General features: G+C 35.8%; 1 protein-coding gene across 7 annotated transcripts in view; it reads right to left on the reverse strand.

The window, feature by feature from the left end:
- Positions 1–25,152, reverse strand: part of OTUD7B (OTU deubiquitinase 7B) — a 73,601-nt gene that overhangs the window by 45,248 nt on the left and 3,201 nt on the right. For 4 of the 7 annotated variants that reach the window (XM_031967436.1, XM_031967438.1, XM_031967441.1 and 1 more), the window contains exon 2: positions 6,582–6,697. The exons of the other annotated variants lie outside the window; for them this stretch is intronic. The gene's annotated coding sequence lies outside the window, so the exon portion shown is untranslated. The remainder of the gene's footprint in view (positions 1–6,581; positions 6,698–25,152) is intronic. 7 annotated transcript variants of the gene reach the window in all.

Genomic DNA, 25,152 nt, shown 5'->3' on the forward strand with positions numbered 1-25,152 from the left:
ACTACCTGTCCTACTACTTTGAATACAATTATAATTAATTATATCTTTTCCATGCATATATGATCTGTCCTAACAGCTAGATTGTAAACTAAGAAACAGCTAACCTAGCAGAGGCTCCAACCAGTTTTAAATGTTGTTGAGCTTCCCACTCTTACTTCATAAAAGATCAAACAGTCTAAGAACTACTAAAGACCCTGTACCAGACAATAAAAAAGCATCAGTGGGGCTATGGAGCAACCTGGGCTCTCTGGGCTATGCTGACTTAGACCTGTTTAGATATGCTTGAGGGCAGGGACAGGGTCAGGGTCTTCCATCTGTATATCTGTCTTCCCCCAGCATACCTACCACTGAACTCTGCCCAGAGAGCTCTAACCCTTACCCTAACTCTAAGGCTCATTAACAAACATTAAACAGTGGCAAAGCCACTAGAAATGTGCTACCACTTCTAGTTGGAATCTAGATTAATAATCAAAATCAATTTGCATACCACAAGTGCCTAAAGATGACTTGAGATTCAAAATTAATTATGGATAATCCACAATGTTAATCATTTTAAGTCAATTTTATCAAATGCAATATGGTATGGCTAATAACATTAAGAAATCATCAACAATACCCCATGTATCTTCCACATTTATCATCAATCCTTTATCACCCGATGTAGACATACTGCATTTATGCCTACTGAACTATCTTCAGTAACTCAGTGAAGAACCACAATTGCAAAACTGTCAGAAATTTTCAAAGGTTCAACTCCTCTGGGACATGATGTCAAACAAACCCAAGGTATCCAAACTAAAAAAAGTGAGAAGAGATTGAGGGGCCCTGGGAGACTTCAAACTACTTTTAATCTTGCAAGTGAATAAGAAGAGGTAAGAGAGGAACAACTTGTCCAGGGAAAAGAACCTGTTTTTTCATCTGTGAAGTGGGAGGTAATGATAATACTAATAATTATTATTGTTTTTTCAGTCATTTCACTTGTATCCACTTTTTATGACCCCATTTTCTTGGCAAAGATACTGCAGTGGTTTGTCATTTTCTTCTCCAGTTCATTTTACAGACCAGGAAACTGAGGCAAACAGGATTAAAGGATTTGCCCAAGGTCACAAAGCTAGCAATTATTTGAGTGCTTCTCCTGACTCTCCTCATCAAAAAGAAGGTCCCTGAAAAGCAAGAAAAGGGCCAAAGGGAAAGTGATTTGTTCCCTAGACTGGAAACAGTATAGCATATTTCTAAAATATCCCAAACTCTGGGTTGGCCTAGAAGGCTACTGAGCTCCCTTCTGATTCCCAAATTCTGTCAATCTCTTAATTCTGATAAAACAGGTAAAAGGGTAATGTCTTCAACTGCAGGGAAAGAGATAGTATTTTCTAAATGTTTCTAGGCTTATTTCAGCTCCATAAATGGCAAAGCAAATATCCATCTGTCATATCCCACAAGAGTCAAATGTGAATACAAAAAGTCTGGGGGTGGTGAATAAGAAAGGGAGTACTAGACACAAAGCTCTTTGTACTGGCAGTCATGTTTTCAAAGCTGCTAATAGAAGATTCCTTGGATTACAGTTATTTGGGAAATTTTAATAATTTGGATGGGTTATACAATGGGTCTGACCTTCAGAAACTTCAGTATAGTGAAGGCCAGAAGGAAAGTTTGTTATTATGATGTTGGCACAACAGCAGACTGGACAGAAACAGATGGGTTAATGTTTATTTTGAGGTCTAGCCCAATATTCTAGCTTACCAAATACAATATTTTTATTTTCTTCAGGAAACAGGACTACCATACAGTCAGGTAGAATAGAAAGAACAGTTGAGTCTGAAAACCAGAGTTCAAACCCTAGCTCTCTCATTTTTTAGCTGTGTTCCAGCTCAAGTTACCTAATGTATATCAGCCTCAGTTTCCTCACCTGATAACATGATCCTATCCCCCACATAACTCACAAGTGTATTGAGGAGATCAAATGAAATAATATATTTAAAAACACTTTGTATGCTGTCAAGCACTACACAAGTAAAAGGTAATGTTATCTTCTCTCAATGACAGGCCATCCCCCCCTTCATCAATACCCTATGGAAATTTATTTCTTTTTTCAGGACATAAGACTATATGCCACTTCCTCCTGGGGCCCGCCCTTCCTTGAATCTACAGCTGAACCTGGTCTCTACTCAAATTTTCCTAGAGAACTTTTTCATTAATTCTCTTGGCATCCTATCACACTCTACCTTTCATTATAATTTGTAAATGTGTCATCTGTACCAATTAGACCGGAAGATTCTTAAACGACAGATTTTTATCCCAGTCCCTGAAACTATGCCTTACAGATATGCTTAATTAATGTTTAAGTGAATCCTAATAAACCTACCATTGCCATACAATGTCATATAATAACTTAATTCAGGGATAAAAGTTGAACCAATGGATTATTTACTCTCCCAGATTCTCTTATATCTTTATGTTCCCTATTCTTTGAGCCATTTCACTGCTTACATCACCAAGAAAGGACAAGAAGGAGCATGAAGGATAAATTCAATTCAACAAACATGCTAATTAGGTACCATGTCTGGCTAGGGAAATGGACAAAAACAACAGTCCTCACTCTCAAGGAGCTTACATTGTATTTGACAGATTATGACCAACTCTTACCTACATATGTCTATTATGTCCACTGTGTAATTTTCTTTTCATCTCATAGGGGTCATTTCCCCTATCATCTAACACATATCTAAAATCATGACCTCACATTGTTGGCTGACATATTCAAAGAATATATACCAATTTTAACAGTGGCCTCCAACAAACATAATTAGAAAGGTAAATTTTCCTCAGAAAATCTCTAATGCAAATTTAAAAAGCCAAATAAAAATTACTTTTTGCTTATCCAATGTTCAAGATCCAGTTCAAGTTTTAATTTTTTCTAGCATTCTCTGATCAAGACCAGAATACAATAGAAAGAGATCTGAAGTCCAAAGGCTCGGGTTCAAATCTTACTTCACCCTTTTATAATCTCTCCAACCTTGTGAAAATCACTCACCTCTGGGCCTCCATTTCCTCATCTATAAAATAAAAAGCTGGAATTTATGTTGTCTAAGATTTCTTCCAGCTCTACATTTATGAATCTCTAATGTCAGATGAACTCTCTCTCCTCTGAACCATTAGACATTTATCAAGCATTACTCAGAATTACTGATAATTTATAAGATACACATACTATCAACAAGTTGAGAGTAGAAAAAATGAAGCACCCTTTAAGTCCTCAAAGTCCTCATCCAGTGCTTTGAATAGAGGAGATATTCCATAAATATATATTGATTATGATGTAATTTCTTCCAAAATGCAAATAAACGGAGAAATTTATTCTATCAGAAGATTTGTGTTTATTTGTTTGGTTTTTTGTGGGCTTATTTTTAATTTGTCCAACTAGTTTGACTAATCAAGGCTAATTGAATAGTCATATAGTGCAGCCAAGTCAGCCTGACCCTGGGTACTTCATAGACCAAAAATATCTGGTTTTAAAGAACTATCTATTCTAATCTGCCCTCATTTTTCCTCTCTTCTTAGGTTGGAGGAAAGAAACAGAAATTTTCCTACCCAATAGTATTTTGGACTTTAGATGTGCTCTTATTTGTACAGGTTCATTAGATAATCTTTCTAGTCTAATAATAAGCAGCACCAGAAGCATAAGATTTGAAACTCATACAACTGATTCTAAGCAAGGCATCTAACCTCTCTAATCAATCATTTTTTCATCTGTCTTATTCTATATCCTCCCCAGGACTGTTTGAGATAAGCTAGTATTTAACCATGTATTTACATTCATTCATTTTATATTTCTATTGCATGTATTTATATATGTACTTGTTGCCATCCCTAACAGAATGTAAATTCTTCCCAAATAGAGTTTGTGAAACTTTTTGCACCTTTATCTCCAACATTGAGCACAGGACCTAAACAGAGGAGACATTTAATAAATACTTATTGGTTAAACAATAGGGAATGCAAAAGAACTTTTGAAACTATAAAGAACAGCAAAAATGAAAGATACTGTTATTTATGTAACAGAATTCTGGGGTGGAAGAGGAATTGATTAATCAGCAAACATAGCTTCTTAGGGGCAGAGCTAAATCTCCCAATTCTAATGCCCAGCACTCTTTATTTTCATTCATTTCTCAAAATTTCTAATCCTAGTCTGTCTTCTCTTACCTCCTATCCCAAAAATCTATCAGCCTTTTTTTCACTGACATCAGTTAATACATTCAAAAAAATGAAATTCATTTTAAGAACAATAATAAGGCAAAGTAAGGAAAACCTGTTACCAAGAATAATCAAAAAATGTATTCCAAAGACAAGTAATGTCAGAATTGTATGTTTTATTGCTTTTTAATGGAGAGAGGTAAACAAAACTGTGAAACATATTTTTTAAATTTTCAATTAGCAGTTTCAAATCACAATCAAAATATATATCATACAGGGAAAAAGAAAGGAAACACCAACTTTAAAAATGAATTTCTTCTCCATCAACATAAAGACAAAGATTCAGAAAGTGACAAAGTCCCTGCCATACATTCATGGAATTTGTTACTGATATGGAGAGCAAACTCATGTATATGGTACTTTAAGGTTTACCTAAGCCTTTATATTTCCTTTACCAAAAGGAAACTTGCAACCCAACACAAGGTTACAATGACCTAGATGCAGCTGCCCTCCCCTGTTAATATTGTATTAACGCCAAAATAAGGGAGTTGAACTAGATGATATTTTAAGTTCCTCCCAGATCTAAAATTCTAAGACTCTATTCAACCTTCATATTTCATATTTGCAGATTTAGACAACAAACTAGAAGGGGCTATTTGCTCCACAGGCAGGTATATTTAATTTAAAGCATCAAGTTTCCAAAAGAAAGAACACAGTGTTCTTCAAACTTTCGATCATAAAGAATCGGACAAAATATGCCCTGAAAATTCCCATTTATGCCAGACCACTGAGCCAGCCTCCATGGCCAGCACTTTTTTGTCCCTTCTTCTTCACGAAAGTTTACAAAGTATTAATTACTCCACAGATTATCTAGTAAACATTCTATTGACATCTGGGGAAGTCCCAACTAGACACAAGTACTTTTTCTTGAATACAGTGCTTTTCAAAGGGTATGAGTCCACTACATTGATGTGACATGAACCGTATCAAACTAAAATTTGCAATTGCAGTTGTTAATCATCTCTAATTGGACAGAATTTATCACATAATCATAATCATGTTCAATCACATAAACATGTTCTAGTCTCCCAATTTAAAATATTCAGTGTGCCACATCATGTCAAAGAATACTGTGTTGTATTGCCCCCTCTCCCTCCAAAAAAAAAAAAAGTTTGAGAAGCACTGGTCCTGTTGAACTAAAAAATAAACTTTTTTTTTTTGGCTGAGGCAATTGGGGTTAAGTGACTTCCCCAGGGTCACACAGCTAGGACATGTTAAGTGTCTGAGACCAGATTTGAACTCAGGTCTTCCTGACTTCAGGGCTGGTGCTCTATACACTGTACCACCTAGCTGCCCCCAAAATAAATTTTTGTTATAATAAAGAGGGAACCTGCATGCCTATCCTTTATTTAGGTGAAGTACTAGAAAAATAAATAAGAGGACTTTATAGCCATCTCATGCTACCTGAGGGTCAGAAAGCAAGAGAAATTTCACTGGGCCTCAATTATAGAAAGTCTGAGCCATCATTACCAGTGAAACAAGAACTTGATCTTATCAAAGTGGGTGAGAAGGAGACTCATTCCCGCAAAACAGAATTAGATTCCTTCTAACAATAATAGTCTATTCTCAGAGTGTGGGAGGTTAAGCCAGATAAGCCCAACAGGTTAAGGTGATACTCCAGGTCTAATTTTTTGTTTTCATTCATTCATTTATTTGTATATTTCTTTTTATTCCCACAGCACCTAGGATAGTATCTTATACATAATTATGTTCTTAGCAATTATTTGTCAATAATTTTTAAAAGACTGCCCTAAGGAAATACAGTGACAACATCCAAATACTATCTCTGTGTGTATAGCAATGTGATACTCCTAAACAGCCATCCTCACTACTGAACTTGGTTAATGTAAAATGCTGTCTATGAAATAAATGAGTGAGGACAAGAAAGCCTTGCACACATTTAAAGATCTCCCCACTAGAGACTGGCACTTACTTACACAGCTTGGGTAGAGTGCTTATTGAGTGCATGACCACAGAGATCAAGCTTCCTTCAGTACAATCTTGACAACACCTATTCTCTTGGTTCCCTCAGATTAAATAATAAAACAGATAATTTTTTTTTCTTTTCTTTTTTTTTTTTTTGGGGGGGGGGGGGTTGAGGCAATTGGGGTTAAGTGACTTGTCCAGGGTCACACAGCTAGCACGTGTTGAGTGTCTGAGGCTACATTTGAACTCAGGTCCTCCTGACTTCAGGGTTGGTGCTCTATCCACTGCGCCACCTAACTACCCCAAAACAGGTAAACTTTCAAACAATAGCAAAAGTGAAAACTTCATTGGAGGTTATAAGGTAAGGATTTTTCCTCTAGTCCCTGAAACTATTTTCCATTTACCTGAATACAGAATACCAGGAGGAGACTGAGCCATCCACCTTGATCTGGATAAGCAGCAATAAGCCAGTTTATCTGGTCAGAGTCCACACACACGCACACAACCAAAACAGAGAGGACTAAGGGAAAAAGAAAGAATAAAATGAAATACTTCATTTGGCATCATAGTATAACAATGTTAATGACATATATTACTCACCATGAGCTAAAACAAATTTGCAAGTGGACAAGGAACACTCAGAAAGTCAAAGAAACAAAATAAAATTCTCTTCATTCTAAAAGCAAAGTCATCCACACACCAAAACAGGTCATCTCAACTGTGTATAAGCATGAGTGTGAGGTATAAATGCTGAGAGAGAAAGAAAGAGAGAGAGAGAAAGAGAGAGAGAGAGAGAGAGAAAGAAAGAATATACGAATGTAAAGGTTGTATTTAAAATCAACTTTGAAAGACAAGGCAAAAGGAGAAGGGAACAGTAGAGGATGAAATGAATAGAAAGTACTATGGAAATAACAATCAAAAAGTGGAACAAGACTTCAAGAGATATTGAAGGATAAAAGGGCCTGGCATGCTATGGTTCATGGGGTCAAAAAAGGTCAGATACAACTAAACTACTGAACAACAACAACAACAACAAAATCCCACAAAATTGGATGTATCTATGAGTGGATGACAGACATTGTAGGTTATTTGAAGCCTCCTTCCTTCAACTGTTGAGAGCTGTTAGGGCTTAGAGCAATGTAAGTACTGTGGGATTCTACACTGTCCCAAAGCCAGGAATAAATGATTTTTGTGTTACTGAAAGGTGTATCAGCACAAATGATGTATCAACACAAATGATATAATTTTATGTCTTAGAAAGTGAAGTTAGTATAATGGAAAGAACTCATAACTTGGAGGAAGAAGGCTCCTGATTTGAGTACTGCTTCTACTACATGTTGTATGCCTATAAGGAATTTACTCAACTTCTCTGAAGCTCCTTTTTTTCATCTATAAAATGGAAACAATTATATTTGCACTAACACAATGTTGCAATGAGGAAAGCACTCAAATGTTAAATTGTTTAACTTTTGCCACTGAGAGAGAGGAATTCTTTCATTCACTTAAAAATCTACTATTCCCAGTGTCTCCTGTGAGCAAGGAATTGTCCTAGGTCTCATGGAGGGATACAAAAGCCACAGTTCATCTAAAGCTGAAAGGGACCTCAGAGAGGTTAAGTAATGACTGCAAAAGATTCCCTAAGCTAATAAAAGGGAAAGCGAGCATCTTCTAAACCCCTATTACTCCTCTTCTAAAACTTTTAAACTAATAAAAGATGTGCACATGTAATAAAACATAAACAATGAAAGAAATAAGCAATAAAAGCAAATTTCAAAGATGCCACATAGTTTAGCAGACAGAAAGCTGGCCTCAAAGCCAGGAAGACACAGGCTCAATCCCTCTGTTAGACCCATCATGATACTATGACCCATGATAAGTCAACTGCCTCTTAGTGCTTGAGGCAAGATTATCTAAGATTAATAGTTGTGGAAAAGAGGCCAACATATTGATAGAAGGAGCATCTTCCATTGGACATTTCCTAATGAAGTGAAACTACAGGTCCAATCCCTATCCCTATTTCTAAAAATTAAATTAAAAGTCATTACATTCAGATGATACTTATTCCTGAGGGAAAGTAGGAAATACTTTACAAAAAGGAAATGGAATCTAAGTAAGTCTTAAAGAATTGGTAGGAATTAGAGAAATAACTATGTCATGGGCAAAAGTGAGCATTAGAGGCAGAAATAAAAGCAAGGACAAAAATCACAGAGGCCAGAAAGTATGATGCATGTTCTAAGAATAGAGATAAGATGTGTGAAGAACAATAGTAGGAAATACAGCTAAGGTTATTTGATGGTTGTTGTTCAGTCACTTAGTTGTGTCTCACTCTTTTTGACCCCATGGACCACAAGATACCAGGCCCTTCTATCTTTCACAATCTCTTAATATCTGTCCAAGTTCATGCTTGTTTCCATGACACTAAATGGCTATCTCCTTCCATACCATCCTTTTTTCCTTTTGCCTTCATTCTTTCCCAACATCAGTGTCTTTTCTAGTGAGCACCATCTTCTCATTACATGACCAAAATAGTTAAGTTTCGCCTTCAATATATGACCTTCCAATGAATAGCCTGAATTTGTTTCTTCAAGTATTGAACTGACTTGATATTCCCTTGCTATCCAAAGGATTCTCAAAAGTGTCAGTTCTGTGGCACTTACATTCCAACTCCCACCAAGCCACACGTTGCCACTGAAAAAAACATAGCTCTAACTTAAATAGTTGTCAGCAAAATTCTATCTCTACTTTTTAGTACACTGTATATCTGGAGTTTAGATTTGCCATAGCTTTCCTTCCAGAAACAAAGGTCTTTTAATTTCACAGGCAGAGAGTTTCTATTTGCAGGGATCTTTAAGCCCAAGAATATAAAATCTGACATTGCTACCATTTCTTCTTCCTTACCAGGAAGTGATGGTACCTATTGCTAAATTCTTCAAGGTTTGTTTATGCTAAGCTTCTTCTCTTTCATTATCTAAAGACTTTTTAGTTTCTTTTCATTTTCTGCCATCAGAGTAGTAACATCTGCATATTTGAGAATATTAATATTTTTCCCCAGCAACCTTAATTTCAGCTTTTGATTCATCCAATGTGGCATTTCACATGATGTTCTCTGCATATAAGTTAAATAAATAGGATGACAACATACAGCTTGTCGTACACTTTTTTTCCCCAATCTTAATCAATTGTTCCATGTTTGGTTCTGACTGTTGCTTTTTGGCCCATAGGTTCCACAAGGAGACAAGCAAGATAATTCCCCTTGTTTTAAGGACTTGCCATCTTTTGCTGTGATCCACAATCAAAGGCTTGCTTTAGTATAGTTCAATGAAGCAAGTTTTGGGGCATTTTTTCTTGCTTTCTTCATATCCCAGAAAATGTTGACAATTTGCTCTCTAGTTCCTTTGCCTTTTTAAAAACCAGCCTGCTCTTCTGATTCACATATTGCTAAATCTTAGAATGTAGAATCTTAATCTTGCTGGCACATGAAATGAGTGCAATTACAGGGATCCTCAAACTCCGCCCCTAGGCCAGATGTGGCAGCTGAGAACGATTATCCCCCTCCCAGGGCTATGAAGTTTCTTTATTTAAAGGCCCACAAAACAAAATTTTTGTTTTTACTATAGTCTGACCCTCTAACAGTCTGAGGGACAGTGAACTGGCCCCCTATTTAAAAAGTTTGAGTAATTTGAAAATTCCTTGACATTGCCTTTGTGTAGGATTGGGATGTTAACTGATCTTTTCCAATTCAGTGTCCACTGTTAAGTTTTCCAAATTTCCTGGCATATTGAGTACAACACTTTAACAGCATCATGCTTTAGGATCTTAACGCAGATGGAATTTCATCATCTCCACTAGCTTATAAGCAATGCTTCCTAAGACTCATTTAACAGTCTCCAGGATGTCTTACTCTAGATTATTAACCACAATATTGTGGTCATCAGTGATGTTAAGATTTTTCTTGGATAGTTCTTTTGTGTATTCTATCTTTCCTTGGTCTTTTCTGCTTCTACTGAGTCCCTACCATTTTTGTCTTTTATGATACTCATATTTGCATGAAACATTCTCTTGATATTTCTAATTGTTCCTAAAGAGATCTCTTTTCCATTTTATTGTTTTCTTCTTTTACTTTGTTAATTTAAGAAAACCTTCTCTTCTCCCACTTACTATTCACTAGAATTTTTCATTCAATGAGATATCTATTTCCCTTTTTCCTTTCCCTTTCTCTTTCCTTCTTTCTTCAGCTATTTGTAAAGCTTCATTAGACAACCATTTTGCTTTCTTGGTCTTCTTTTTCTTTGTAATGTTTTCTGCTGCTGTCTCCTGTACAATATTATGAATCTCTATCTACAATTCTCCAGGCATTCTTTCTACCAGATCTAGTTCCTTAAATCTGTTTATCATCTGGAAATAAGGGAGAGATTTAGGTCATACCAACATAGTCTGATGGTTTTCTCTACTTTCTTCCATTTAAATCTGATTCTTTCACTAAGATTCTTATGATCTGAACCACAGTCAGTTTCAGGTCTTGTTTAATCAATCTGATTTCAATGTTGATAATGTCCATGTATAAAGCTGATTTGGGGGTTATTGTATTTCTACAAGATATTGTTGGTCTTCATTGAACTGGATCAACTTTGGCTTCTTTGGCATAAGTGACTGGCTAAGGTTAGTCTAAAACCAAAGAAAAGAAATCATAAGAAGTCACAGCAAGGATTCTATATTTTAATGGGTAAGCAGTAAAGAGCCACTAGAAATTTCTAAGCAGAAGGACATGATGAGTACTATGCTTTAGGGAATCTAATTGAAAGCAATATTCACGATAGAAGAAACATGGAGATTTGATAAGATTCCTGATTTGATGTATTAATCAGTTATATTGCTTTTTTAAAATCTTATTTTCTCATTTTTTATCTCTAAAAATATTTGTTATATGGAACAGCTCTCTGATGGAGGGGCCAATATGGGAGAAAATATGGTAATTAAAAAAAAAAAAAAGACAATAAAACTTTAATGATCTATACTAGAGGAGCAGTTAGGTGGTGCAGTGGATAGAATACCAGCCCTGAAGTCAGGAGGACCTAAGTTCAAATCAGATCTCAGACACTTAACACTTCCTACCTGTGTGATCCTGGGCAAGTCACTTAATCCCAATTTCCTCAGCAAAAAAAAAAAAAAAAAAAAAGGAATCTATACTAGGGTAAAGAAAATAGCACTAGTTTTAAAAAGATGGAGATGAGGGGTATTATTTGAAAAATATTATGAAGGTAGTCAAACCCAAAGCCTTGGTAATTGATTAGATGTGTAGGGCAAAATAGACAAAATCCAAGTAAGAATTGCTATTTGAATAACTGTAAAAAAATGTACAATGAACAGAAATAAGAAAGGAAGAAGAACAGATTTAGGGAAGAAAGCTAATAGTTTTATTTTAGATATAATCATCTTTCGGGTATTAGTGGATGATCCAGGTAGACATACAGAAAACCACTGGCAATTCAGATCTGGAACTTAGGACAATGATCAAAATTAGGGATATAGATATTGTGGTAATGTGTACAGATGATAATTGGAGCTGTGAGCACTATAAGAGTGTGTGAAAAAGAGGGTTGAAAATAGAACCCTAGGGAATACTAATAATTAGGCAACAAGGGAAAGAAGAAAATTACTGAAGGAGAAGAAATGACCAGGAAACTAAGAAGAAAAGCAAGAAAATTATGTACCATGAAAGCCAAAGGAAAAGAATTTTCAAGAAACAAAAGGGGTGGTTAATAATGTAAATTCCAGCAAAAAAAAAAAAAAATGTTAAGATTAAGAGCTGGGGAAAAAGCTGGTGGAGCTTGATGAAAGGGCATTTCAGTAAGACAGGAAAGGATGGTCAAAGGAAGCTGAAAAGGCAGGTTGGTGCAAACAGTTTGGGTATACTATTGTTGCTGACAGTAAACCTGAGGGACTTCCCATCCTCCAAGGCTTAATAAAATCAGTAGAAGAGGTCTGAAGAGTAAATAAGTAATCTTTCTTTTATTTTTAGCAGTCATTCATATCTCAAATGTTTAACCAAGCATCAGTTCCTGATGTTAGCAACAACCTTAATGGTCTAACTGAAAGAAAACTATATACATGAAGGAAAAAACAGAGTTGTGCCTCAGAATTGGAAGAGGCAAAAGGGAAAAGATGAAAGATCTAGAAGAGAAGGAATATGCAAGGACATGTGTAACAATGTTGAGCTAACTATCCAGAACATGGAGAAGTGAAACCCAAAGAAAGAAAATCCTTAGGAGCAAACTTGAGTTCTGCTGAGCAACTATTCTTCACACTAGTCTGTTTTATAAAATAATAGACACAAACATAAATAGCATCTAAATATAAAGAAAAACAATGCAGAAATGAAACAAAAGTTTATGATCAAACCTCCCCATAATATGGTCTTCAATTTCTCAATTCCTCTTCCAAGCATATGCTCTACTTTCTCCACAAATACTTAGCAGTAATACACCTCCTTCTCTTAAGTAGTTCTCTCATTTCAGACGAAAGCGCTACTATTCAAACACTAAAGACTACTCATCACCCTCTGCACTTCACATTTCTGCACTCTAAGGGAGGCTAAATTTGTTAATCTATAGAATCCCCTCTAACTTTCCTTTGATTTCATATTAATTACAGCAATAACATTGATTCTCCAGTTGACAAACACTCAAAGGAAATAAATATTTTTCAATGAAGAAATCTAAATTATTAATAGCATATATATGAAAATAATGCTTCACTAATAATTGAAATAATATAAATTAAATAAACTGAGATTCCACCTCACATGTCAGAGTGGCAAAGTTGACCAAAAAAGAGAAATGACAAATGTTAATGGAGCTTTTTTTTTTTTTTTGGGGGGGGGGGAGACACACTAATGAACTGTTAGTAGAACTATAGAGCTATGAATTAGCTCTGACACTGAAGAAAGCAATTTGGAACTATGCCCAAAAGTTACAAAAGTATACATAGTTTTTGACCCATCATTACCTCTGATAGGCCTGTATTCCAAAGAAATCAAAAAAAAGAGGAAAAAAACTATCACATACAAAAATATTTATACAAATTCTTTTTTGTAGTGGGAAAAAAATTGGAAACTAAAGGGGTGGTATTCAATAATTAGAGAATGGCTGGATAAGTTGTGGTGTGTAATTGTGATGGAATACTATTATACTTTAAGAAATGATGACAGAAGTGGTTTTACAGAAATCTGGAAAAATTTGTATGAAATGATAGAGCAAAATGGTCAAAATTAGGAGAAGAAAAATTCACTGTAAAAAGAAACAACTTTGAGAGACTTGAGAATTCTGATCTTTGAATTTAATGACCAGTTCTCAAAGACCAGCAATGAAAAATACTATCTACACCACCTGACAGATGTGTAATGGACAAAGTATTCAGAATAAAACATACATTTCTTAGACATGACTAATGCTAAAATTTGTTTAACTATACATATTTTTGATAAAGATTTCCCTTTTCTTTTTTTTTTTTAAATAAGGGGGAGAGATAAAACAAAGGCTTATTAATAGAAAACATAAAAATATCTTTTTAAAAAACACCAATAATAATAGGCAAATAAAGGGGAGGAGAAAGGTCTCAATTTCTTAATAGAGAACAAAAATAAGAAGATTGAACTACAAAGTTTGTAAGGTTCATTCTACTTCCAAGACAAGAAGTTAAGTCTCTTAGGCTCTACCTCCCCAGAAAAGAAGCTCTTAAAGACCTGAGATCTATAATTTTTAAAATATATTTTGATAACCATAATTATAATTGGTTTCCTTTATAATCCTATGTATCTTTTTATCTATTTATCTTATTTTATGTATTTAAAAACATTATTTTTAAAAAGGGACAGACTTCTTTCAGCACATTGTGAAAGGAAAGAAAAAAGAAAAAAATCTTTTAAAAATTTTAAGCATAAAATTGTGTGCCAGGTGCCAGCCACCATGCTAAGCATTTTAAAAATTATCTCATCTGATTATCACAACCTGATATGTTGGTGTTATTATTATTATCCCCTTTTTCAGTTTAGGAAACTGAGGACAAAAGCAAGTTTAATGATTTCCCCAAAATTATACAGTTAACTAGAGGCAGTTCTTGAACTTAAGTCTTCCTAGACTCAAGGCCCAGTGCTCCATACAATTTTATGACAACAAAAAGTTAAGAATTTCTGTCCTATATTAACACTTAAAAGACTAACACAGCAAATATTTAGTATGAGAAATGTATAAACTTAAGACAATAAGAATACATGCCCTTGAGACATTCCTTCTCCCTCCAAAATAGTCATTTCAAAGAGAAATTTATCATAAACGAAGGGCTTCCCTGTGTCAAGATAGAAGCTTGTTTGTTAGGGCCCTTTTCTCTTCATATAATCATATTTAAGCCTTTCTACCCCCTATCCCCACCAAAAAGAATGTTAAGCTGTTTTTTTTGGTTTATGGGGTTTTTGTTTGTTTGTTTTGTCTGAGTATCTCCATCATAGTGGGCACTTAAAACATGGTTACTGGGTTAGATTAGAGTTTGGAAAGCCAAATCCTAAATTCCTATCCATTCCAAATTTAAGTCTCAACTGGACACAGACAGTGAGAGTGAGAGAGAGAGAGAGAGAGAGAGAGAGAGAGAATGAATATGGGATAAAGTGAGCCTAGAGATGAATAGGACAGCAATACAATGCTTTTAAGGATTCCTTCCTCTTTCCCTATGTCCCACAAGGTTCTCCATGAAACAAAGTCCTGTCACTCTTCTATATGCTATATGGCTCCAAGTCTCCAAATACTTCATTCTCTGAAGAATTATAAGTTTTAAGTTATCCAAAGGACAGCAAAAAAGCAAGTGGAAGGTGTAAGCTCCGTTAACAATAAAGCTTGGTACAAAAAGCATCATTCACAGTGATAGGAGGATCAAAAAAAAAAAAAAAAAAAAAAGGACAAAGCTATCTCTCCAGGTGCTTTCCATTGCTAAAGTTTATCATCTCCTACCTAAACTACTGTAACATTACAACAAGTTTTCCCCTTTCCAAACTATCCTCCCCACAAGCTGACAAAATAATCTTCCTAAAAAGCACAAGTGTGGCTATGTCACTCAACTGCTCAAGAGCCTTAATTAAGTGGCTTCGTTTTCTTTGAGATACAATACAAACTCCTCTGTTTGGCACTTAAAGTATTTCTTCATCAGGTTCTAGTCTACCACTCCTGATTTATTTCATTTCCTACCTCTCTACCTGACTCCCTCTCTCCTCCCTCTCACATACACTCTGTGTCCCAGCCACACAAGCAGACTTGCTATTCCCCTAATGTGATATTCCACCTCCCACCTCTCACCGACTTTTTGCACAACTGTCCCCATAGCTGAATTTCATAACTTTCTCACATCTGTACTCTTTCCCCTGAAATTATCCTGAAAATATACATTGTTTACATATGATCAGGGATTGTTTCATTCTTTGTACTTGTAGCCTCGGTGCTTTATCATAGGTTTGGCACATAGTTGGCGCTTCATAAATACATGTTGACTCTCCAGCAGACCTGACACTCCTTAAGGGAAAGAACTGTAGTTGCTCAATTTGCTTCTTTATCCTTGGTGCCTACACCACTATGTTTTATATACAGTTGGCAATTAATAAAAGCTCAAAGGATTAGATGAATTTGATCAATCTCTCTGGGAGCACACTTTCAGCAAGGGAGAAAAGTTGCAAAGGATAGGAAGATTTAGGAAGACTGTAAATGGCACAATCAGACCATCATTCCCACAAACTGTCAAAGGTTGTTAACATTTCAGTTAAGCACTTAGGTTGTCTCCTCTTCTGTCAATAGTTAATTATCACTAAAAACTGCAACAGAGCCAATATTAGCACTTTCCCCCAAGAACCTTGGCTTTTCAAAAGGATTCTTTTATAATAAACACTAACAGTTCAATTAGAATATTGCCAGTATTGTCTGATGGATTTCACAGGTGGCCTGATATAACTATACAGAGGAACTACAAAATCAAAGTACATGATATAGAGTTCATAGAAAGCATCCTGGAAAACTAGTGAAATCTGAAGCCAAATTAGGAAAACTGGATTAACTAGACTACATGAACTTCATTCTTATACCTAAACCTATCCTAAGTATGATCCAACTCCACAATACAACCAGGTTCTGGAATCCCTCATCACCACCCTAGGAATATCCTTCTACTGATTTACCCCCCTCCAACCCACCCCTCCCAAAAAAAAACCCTCTTTTGCAAAGGTCTCTTCAGTCTCTGATCCCTACACTCTCACCTCTACTAAGATTATCTTTAGGTTTCCAAATCGGCTTTGGAGACTAGCCAGTCTCCAGTTTAGGACAAGAAGTTAAGACTCTTAGGCTCTCTTTCCTATCACACTCTCCAAAAAAGCCACTAGAAACCTCAAGCAAGATCCTTTATTGATTTGCGTAGCTTCAACCTATCAATAGTAGAGAGGAGGGTACAGGTTGGCATAAGAGAATTCATACTAATTCACTAGAAACTGAAAAATTTGTTAATTCTTAATTATTATTATGTATTACTCACAATAAATGTTCGAGTTCCCTTGCTTTCCCTTGCCAACCCAATACTTCATGGGATATCTTGTTTCACATATTCAAAACTATTAGTCTGTACATGGTTAACAAACATACCCTGATTTTAATAGTTTTGACAAATTAGGAAAAGAAATTTGTTATTTTTTTAAATAATAAGATACATTCAAATGTTAAGTATAAACGAGACTTTTGTTTTTTGTTTTAAAATCATCATGTTATTCCTCTCTCTTCCTTGGAACAATCAAGTCATCTATACTTATTTTTACTTTCTCTAGGATGGCTTCTAAGCACCAATAACTCCTCTTCAATGAAATGTTAGGCTCTTAAAGCACAACAGCTTAGAGCCCATCCACTCCCAAAACCAACACTCATGCATGCATGCACACATACACACACACACACACACACACACACACACACATATTTTTCTGGTAGAGTGATGTGACCTACCAGTTTCACCTATTAACTCTGTAACATTTTGCTTCTTTAATTTACTCCCCAAAGAAATGCTTGATCTCACCTCCTCCAGGAAGTTTTTCTTGATTATATCTTTACTCAATACTTCAACTCTTACATACATAGCTCCACAACAATCATTTGCCCTTACTGCTGTTACTTTATGCTGGTATGCATCTCTTCAAGTTTACAGACTGTATTTTCCTTTATTAGTCTGCAAACTCTCTGAGGGCAAAAACCATGTCTTTCTTACTCCTTCCTTTGGATTTCTCTAATATCCACTACACATATCTATATAGAAGAGGAAATTGACAAAAACAAAAATATAGGAATTTTAGTTTCTACCTCAACTCAGATATCTGAGCAAAATGAGGACCCATCATTCCTATATATCAGAGATATATGTGGGGTACTCTAAAACAAAGACAAGAATGTCTAACCACCTACAGACAAGAATGGTCATTCAAAATGAGTCATTCTCTACCTCCTAAACCCACCCCCTTACTTACACACACACACACACACACACACACACACACACACTCACACTCATAAACAAAATGTGCCCTTGCCCACTTAAGAAAGAATTAGGAATTGGTAACTCAGCCAACATGGATAGTTTCCAAAATAAAGTTCTTCTCCAAGGAGAATTTTGAAAATTCCAGAAGAAACATTAATCAGAGTCTAACCACATGCAACTAAGTCTAATACTCATAAAAAAACATACATACACCCTCTCATTCTATTAGATATGACCAGGTCCTTCCAAAGAAACCTAAGGACATGAACTCAATTCTTCTACACTTCCAAATATCAGAAAGGCAAATATTTGCTCAAAACATATACTTGCAATTCAGTCAAGCATATCACAAAATCAAAACTGCCCTTCCCCACATTCCCAGCAAAAAAAATGTAATGAAACTTTCAACCATAGAAAAGGGAAAATACAGATTAGGTACTGTGGCAAACTCTTAGGCAAAATTAAACAAATCCTTTTTAGTTACAGTTCAATTTAATATGCCCTGTTTCTTTTAATATAAGATGCAGCAGCTCAATTTCAAAAATGTTCCCTAAAAACAAATTAAAGGGAAAGTTCTCAGCCTACAAGCAGAGAACAAATACTGCCCTACCATTTAAGAAAGCAAACTGCCTCTAATCAGAATTTTTCCCTTCTTTCTCCTCCAACCCAGGCCCCAGCCTCAAGCACAAATCAGCCATATAGTTTCAAGATAAGTGCTATTCTCTATATTGACATGGCCACATCAGGGAGATCTATTTGGGTATCTGGGGGGGAAATGAGAAAACAATAGGAACCTCTTCAATATTTCTCAAATTGATCCTATCCTTTCCATTCCCAACCAAACTTATTGGGCCCTCTTTGCCTTTATCTAATTATCCAAAGGGTTAGTTTCAAACCTTTATTTTCAAGTCCAAAATTACAAACATTCCACAAATCCACATGCACAGATGATTTAGCCTTCTAATTTATTTTAAGAAGTTTAAGTCCATCACATTTGAGCTTCCTTAACTTCCCTCTGCTATTCCTGAAAATTTTTCAATAACCTCTTCCCCAATTCACCCTCTTTCTTTTCTCTAGTTCCAAAAGAAGAGGTATCCCTACATTCCTCACTACCTATAATCTCTCTACTTGGGTTCTTAATTCCTTTTCAAGACATAAATATCCTGGTATAATAGAAAAAAGCACTGAGTTGAGAATCAAGAAGAACTGCATTCAAATCTCTAAATACTTATTAGCTACATGATCCTGAGCAAGTTATTTAACCTTTCTATATGCCTCAGTATCCTCTTCACCAGAATAAGTAAAGAGAACAATAGCACCTAACTCACATTGTGAGAATTAAATAACATTTGTAAGCATTTTGAAAACATTAAAATTCTACAAAAATATAATTTTATTGCAATTATTTCAAGACTTATTCATCTGTCATTTCCTTCTCCCATATCTCTCCAATGGCTCCTTTCTAATTCCCTTCAATTATATCAGGATCACTCCAATTCTAAAAGACCTTTTAGGCTCTTTTACCTTATCCAATTACCATCCCATCTCTCCTAAACTTTCACTGCTATCTGTACTCCTCAAAAAAAAAAAAAAAAAAAAAAAAAAAAAAAAGTTATCTATGAACAATCTATCTTTTCAATGCACTCTCTTCTTGGTCTTTTGCATCTAGCTTCCACCAATCACTCTATAAAACTTTTAGGTCACCAATGCCAGGCTGACAATTACCAAATCCTATGGCCTTTTATTCTTTCTTACTATTTGCCCCTCTATCATATATGACCCTACAAATTATTCTGCTCCATACTTGTGTTCTGAGACACCACTTTTCTAGTGATTTTTTTTACTCTTCTATTCTTCATCTGTATTCTCTTCTGGCATGTCATCTTTTTCCTGACAGCTTAACGTGTATGTTCCCCCAACATTCTGTAATAGTTTCTTTTCTCTCTGTTCTTTCTTCCTTAACAGTATCATATAAATGAGGTGAAATAGGAAAGGCAAATGGTGGTAGGTAATATGAAGAGACTGAAAATCATTACACAGAATAACTAAGAGAGATTCATCTGACAGCAGCATGAAGGGTGGGTTGGTACCCATAATTCCTATAAGGACACAACTGCAGTAGATAAGGAGGTATAGATAGTACTAGCAGGGGTCCTCAAACTATGGCCTTCGGGCCAGATGCAACAGCTGAGGAAGATGATCCCCCTCACCCAGGGCTATGAAGTTTCTTTATTTAAAGGTCCACAAAACAAAGTTTTTGTTTTTACTTAGTCCGGCACTCCAACAGTCTGAAGGACAGTGAACTGGCCCCCTATTTAAAAAGTTTGAGGACCCCTGCACTAGAGAGTAACAATGGGAACAGAAAAGATGGGGAAAATAGAACCTAACAAAACCTGGTAGCAAATTGAATATATACAAAAAACAAGGGAGAAGAATCCAAGATTTCTAATGTGGGAGACCAGTAAATGAAGGCAGCACTGACAAAAATAAAGTTAAAGGTTAAAAAAAAAAAAAAAACAAAACTTAGTTTTAGACATGTTGTAACAGTCCTGATAAGAAATAAGGATGAAAATATCTGACAAGTGATTAGAGATGAGAGCTCAGATAAAAAGGTCAAGGCTAGAGAAAAAAAATTGGGAGACAGCTACATATAAACAAGCATTAAAGTCAAGGGGATGACTATGGGCATATATCTAAAGCACTTTGCAAACCTTAAATTGTTTTCCCAAGATCTCCTTCCCAGTCTGACTTCACATAATACATGGTTTTGCAGTGCATAGAGATGCACTGATATAACATTCTATTATAGTTATCTGTACTTGCATCTCAGGGAGTTCTTATCCAAATGTGGTATTTACTTGTAAGAACTAGGATGTTACATAGCAGATGCTTAATAAATTAATGAACTTTTATCTCCTATCACCTACCTTTGCCTCCTAACAAAACTTCCTACCCTCAATCCAGTCTATATATGCAGCTCAATAATACCATTGATTTTATTCTTTCCCCTCTCAAAAATGTTCCATGCTTCACCCATTGCCTATATAATAAAGCCTTAATTTCGTAGGTAGACACTCCCAAACCAAACCCCTTCAAGGCTCTGGATCCAACTTCGATTTCTAGCTTTTTTTCTCACCCTTTCCTTTTTAAGTTCCCTATGCTCCACCTAAACCAAAATGAGCTATTCCTCAAACATGCCCTGCACTTCCTGTATACTGGGCCTTTGTTCACCCCAGAATCCTCTCTACAATGTCTGGAATACTTCAGTTTCCTCCCCCTCCAGCATCCTGCCCTACACATACTGATATCTTAACCAGTGTACAAGGTTCAACTTGAAAGCCACCTCCTCCACTGAAATCACATCCTGAATTCCTCCAAAAGGAAGTAATCTCTCCCTAATCTATTTTCAAAATTCCTTTATTTGTATATCAATATCCCATTCAGCAATTCTAGTTATCTGCTTTTATTTTCTCTCTCCAATTAGGTAATAAACACTTTAAGTACAGATTCCCTGTCCAATCCATCTGTGTAAAGCCTAGAATGGGGCACTGTGAAAAGGCAGCACTGGCATTGTACAAAGAACAATAGATTTAGAGGCATGAAAACAAAGTATGAGAATCCAAGTCATTCATTTTTTCAGCCATGTGACTGCTAGCAATCACTTAATTTATCAGCGTCCTCTTAAGAGCATATTTCTTACACAATTCACCTCACAGGATTATAATTACATATATGTTTGTAAACCTGAAAATACCATCTAAATGACTTATTCCTGCACACATAAGGCACTCAAACATTTGTTGAATTAAATTTTAAGTCAGGATAGGATTAACTCATTACCCTCTCTCCTTCATTGGTTCAACCAAAGTAGATGGTAAGATTATTTCCAAATAAAAATATTTTAAAGGTTATGTTCATAAAGATGGTTGGGGAGACAATTTAAACTGGCACAGAACAATGCAAGAGAGAAAATTTGATGATTATTATACACAAGGAACTGTGCTAGGCACTAGGGATTGTAAAACAAAACAAAATATTGATGTGGGAAAGATTCCTTTCTAGATTCCCACCCCCTCCCAGTTAAAGGGTAAATTACCCTTTAACTCACAAATCCTGGTCCCTTTGAATTCCAACAGAAGATCCGGACCTTTCTCAGCCCCACCCGGATCTGAGCCAACTTTGGGGCTACACCCAAAAGCCTCTGGAGCTAAATCTCCCATTATAAAAGGGACACTCTAGGACCCACTCTTTGCAGAGATTCCAAACATGCTAGCCATGTGAGGACCCCCCACTGGGCCCTCTGTCCCTTGCCTTTCTTATCTCTACCTTCACCTATACTTTAACCTTGCTTACCCAATAATAAACCTCTTTTATCAATCTAGCTCTGGGGCCAAGAAATGCCTTTATTGGGGACTCGCGCCACTACTAGACCTCATTTACCGCCATATCCTTGCGCCAAATCCAAGGGGGTTGCAGGGGAGCTTTGTTAGACTCCCTGTATCCCAAACCTGCCAGTAGACCTCAACCCTAATTTCATTTAGGTACCCCAAATCTAGATCTCAGCAATAGTTCCTGCCTTCGGAGAGCTCACAATCTACTAGGGAACAGAAATACACAGAGAAGTAAGCCAAGATAATATGAAGAGGCAGAGGCACTCACAACCAAAGGATTCTAGGAGACAACCTCTGAGTTAAGTCTGAATGAAGAATCTGGAAGATAGAGATGAGATTGGAATACATTCCCGGTATGATGAATAGCTTATGCAAAAGAAACGAGGCAAGAGATGGTAAGTCTATTTCAAAAACGTCTAACAGTTCAGATTGGCTAAAAAGTACAATTCATGAAGAGAAATATTACAGAATAAGAGTGGAAAGGTAAACTAGAGTCAAATTTCAGTGGGTCTTATTAAATTCCAGGCTGAGGAATTTGAATTGTGTCCCTGATGCAACAGGAAGCCATGAACGGTTATAAAGCAGCGAAGTAACTAGGGTCTATCAAATTTGTGCCTAAGGCCTATTATTTCAGAGAACAGAGACTCTGGAAGCAGAAGACCAATTAAGAATTATTATAACTATCTAAACAAGAAGTGATTAGGGCCTCCAAAACCCCAAGGGTGTCGTGGACCTAATAATAAAGTCAAACCAAAAAAGATTTCCAACTCTATCAACAAACTTCAATTGCTACTACTTTGATCCTGGGTTTCCTAATGTTGCCCCAGACCACAATGAAACTTAGTTAAGCGCAGAAAGAAATACAAGTATATTTTGTTATTTTGTATCCTGTGACTAGGATAGTTCCTGAAAAAGAACTCATCCATTTTCAAAGCTCAATATGATGATGACCCTGTATTTTCAGTCTGATCTTATATTTCCAACTACTAACATTTTCCTGTGTCATCCTTTTATTTCAAATTTAGCACATCCAAAACTGATCCCATTTCTTTCCTAAAGTTCCCCAAACCACTTCACTATCCTCTATCACCGTCACTCCAATCATTCTCTTTCCTATAAAATCAGTCTCAAATTTCTGTCTGGCTTTCAGCCTCATGATTCCCCACCCCCTCCTAATAATACTGTCCCAACACATCTAGCAAATTTACTTCTCTATCCCCAAATGAAACCCTAAGCTGATGCCAATTTCTTAATTGCAATGCATATTCCTGTTTCCACACCTTCCCTCATAGTCTTTTCCATCTCATAAATTCTTTATCTCTATTCACCTTACCATACATGCTCACCCTTCTTGGAATCCAAATTCTATTTATTCTTCAAAGCTCTAGCTCAAATACAATTCTTCAATAAGCTTCTACTTATTCTTCCAGTACTTATAGTTTATACCAACAATTAAGCACTTAATTGTACATTCTTGCATTGACAGTTTTCTGGTATATGTCTTGTTTTCTTAACTAGATAAGATTTTTGAAATTAGGGACTTTATCTCTTACAAGTATTTTATACTTGTATTCCTATCCCACTGTTCAACCTGTGCATGCATAGTAGGTCCTTAATAAATATTTGTTGACTGATTGTTCCCCTCTATTAGCACAAATAATTGAAAGCAAACTATTTCTTAGAGAAGATAAAGGGATGAGACAGAACCCTAGAACACACACAGTTAAGAATGATCCTGAGTAGGTGGAAGGAATAGAACCCAGTCTTTTTCAATCTCTGATTTCCAGAATCCAAGGGAGATGACAATCTGCTCCTTCAAGAGCTAAATCATAATCTTTTGCCAGTGACATCACAAGTGCACAACTCTGGTAACAATTATGAGGTCAGGTATATTTAGGCCAACTGTTTAATGTGAAAGATAGCTAACAATATTTTATAAACTTTAAGGGGCTAATTTGCCCTTTAAAAATTGGTCAAAATTTTTCAAATAAATTTACTCTAGAAGGAAAGGTCTTGATAAAATTTGATTCAATCTGTTTTTCTCTAATCCCCTATTTTAGATACTATGTTTGAGGGGGAGAGAGAATTTATTTCTCATTAGATCAATGCAATCCATCAGAGCTCTTGATACTTGTGACTGATTAAATGGCTCCGGTTATTACATGAAAAATTCATGGGTCTAAAAGGCTTCAAGGCCAGTATGGACCCCCTAAAAGGGGTTTGCTATAAGACACATGTGGGGCAGTTTGATGGCACAAGGAATAGAATACCAGGCATGGAGTCAGGAAGTTTTATTTTACAGAGTTCAAACCTCCTGACCTCAGATACTTATTAGCTTCATGTCCCAGAACAAGTCATTTAACCCTATTTGCCTCAAGCTTCTTCATCGTGTCAAATGAAACGAAGAAGGAAATGGCAAACTACAGTATCTTTGCCAAAAAATTCCAAATAAGAGTCTCAAAGTCTGACAGAACTTTTAGTACACTTAGTTTTCAATTATCCACAAGTTGAATTGTTTATTTTACACTATTATAAGGAAAATTCCAGGATACCTCTACTAGGCTATTTAGCATGCCACCATGTTAAGAAGATTTTATAAGTGCAATAGAAAAAGGATAACTTCCTAGATAAGAGAAATTTTAGCCTGGGTACTAGAAGACATAAATTGGTCAAGAAAAAAGGGTAAAGATTACCTGAACACATACTAGTATTAGATGGCATGTTATCAGATCAGATAGTTCAAAATTTAATAGCAGCATAAACAAGAGAAAACATAACTCCATTAAGCTTTTTAATTATAATGCTATCCAAATAAAACACTTTTTGCACTATTCAATTCTGATTGCCTATACTATTGATCCCCTACAATCTTAAGATTGAAGACTAAAAACTGAATATACACAGATGGTGGACCCTTTTATTTTTGCTTACCACAAAAACGTGAGGAACTTTTAGTTATATCCTTTTGGGATTCCCTGAATGTTAAACCACTCTGAGATGGATATAGAGAGATCTTTGTAAAATTAGGTTATTTGAA

The sequence above is a fragment of the Sarcophilus harrisii genome, chromosome 4, assembly GCF_902635505.1.
Source record: "Sarcophilus harrisii chromosome 4, mSarHar1.11, whole genome shotgun sequence".
Lineage (NCBI taxonomy): Eukaryota > Metazoa > Chordata > Mammalia > Dasyuromorphia > Dasyuridae > Sarcophilus > Sarcophilus harrisii.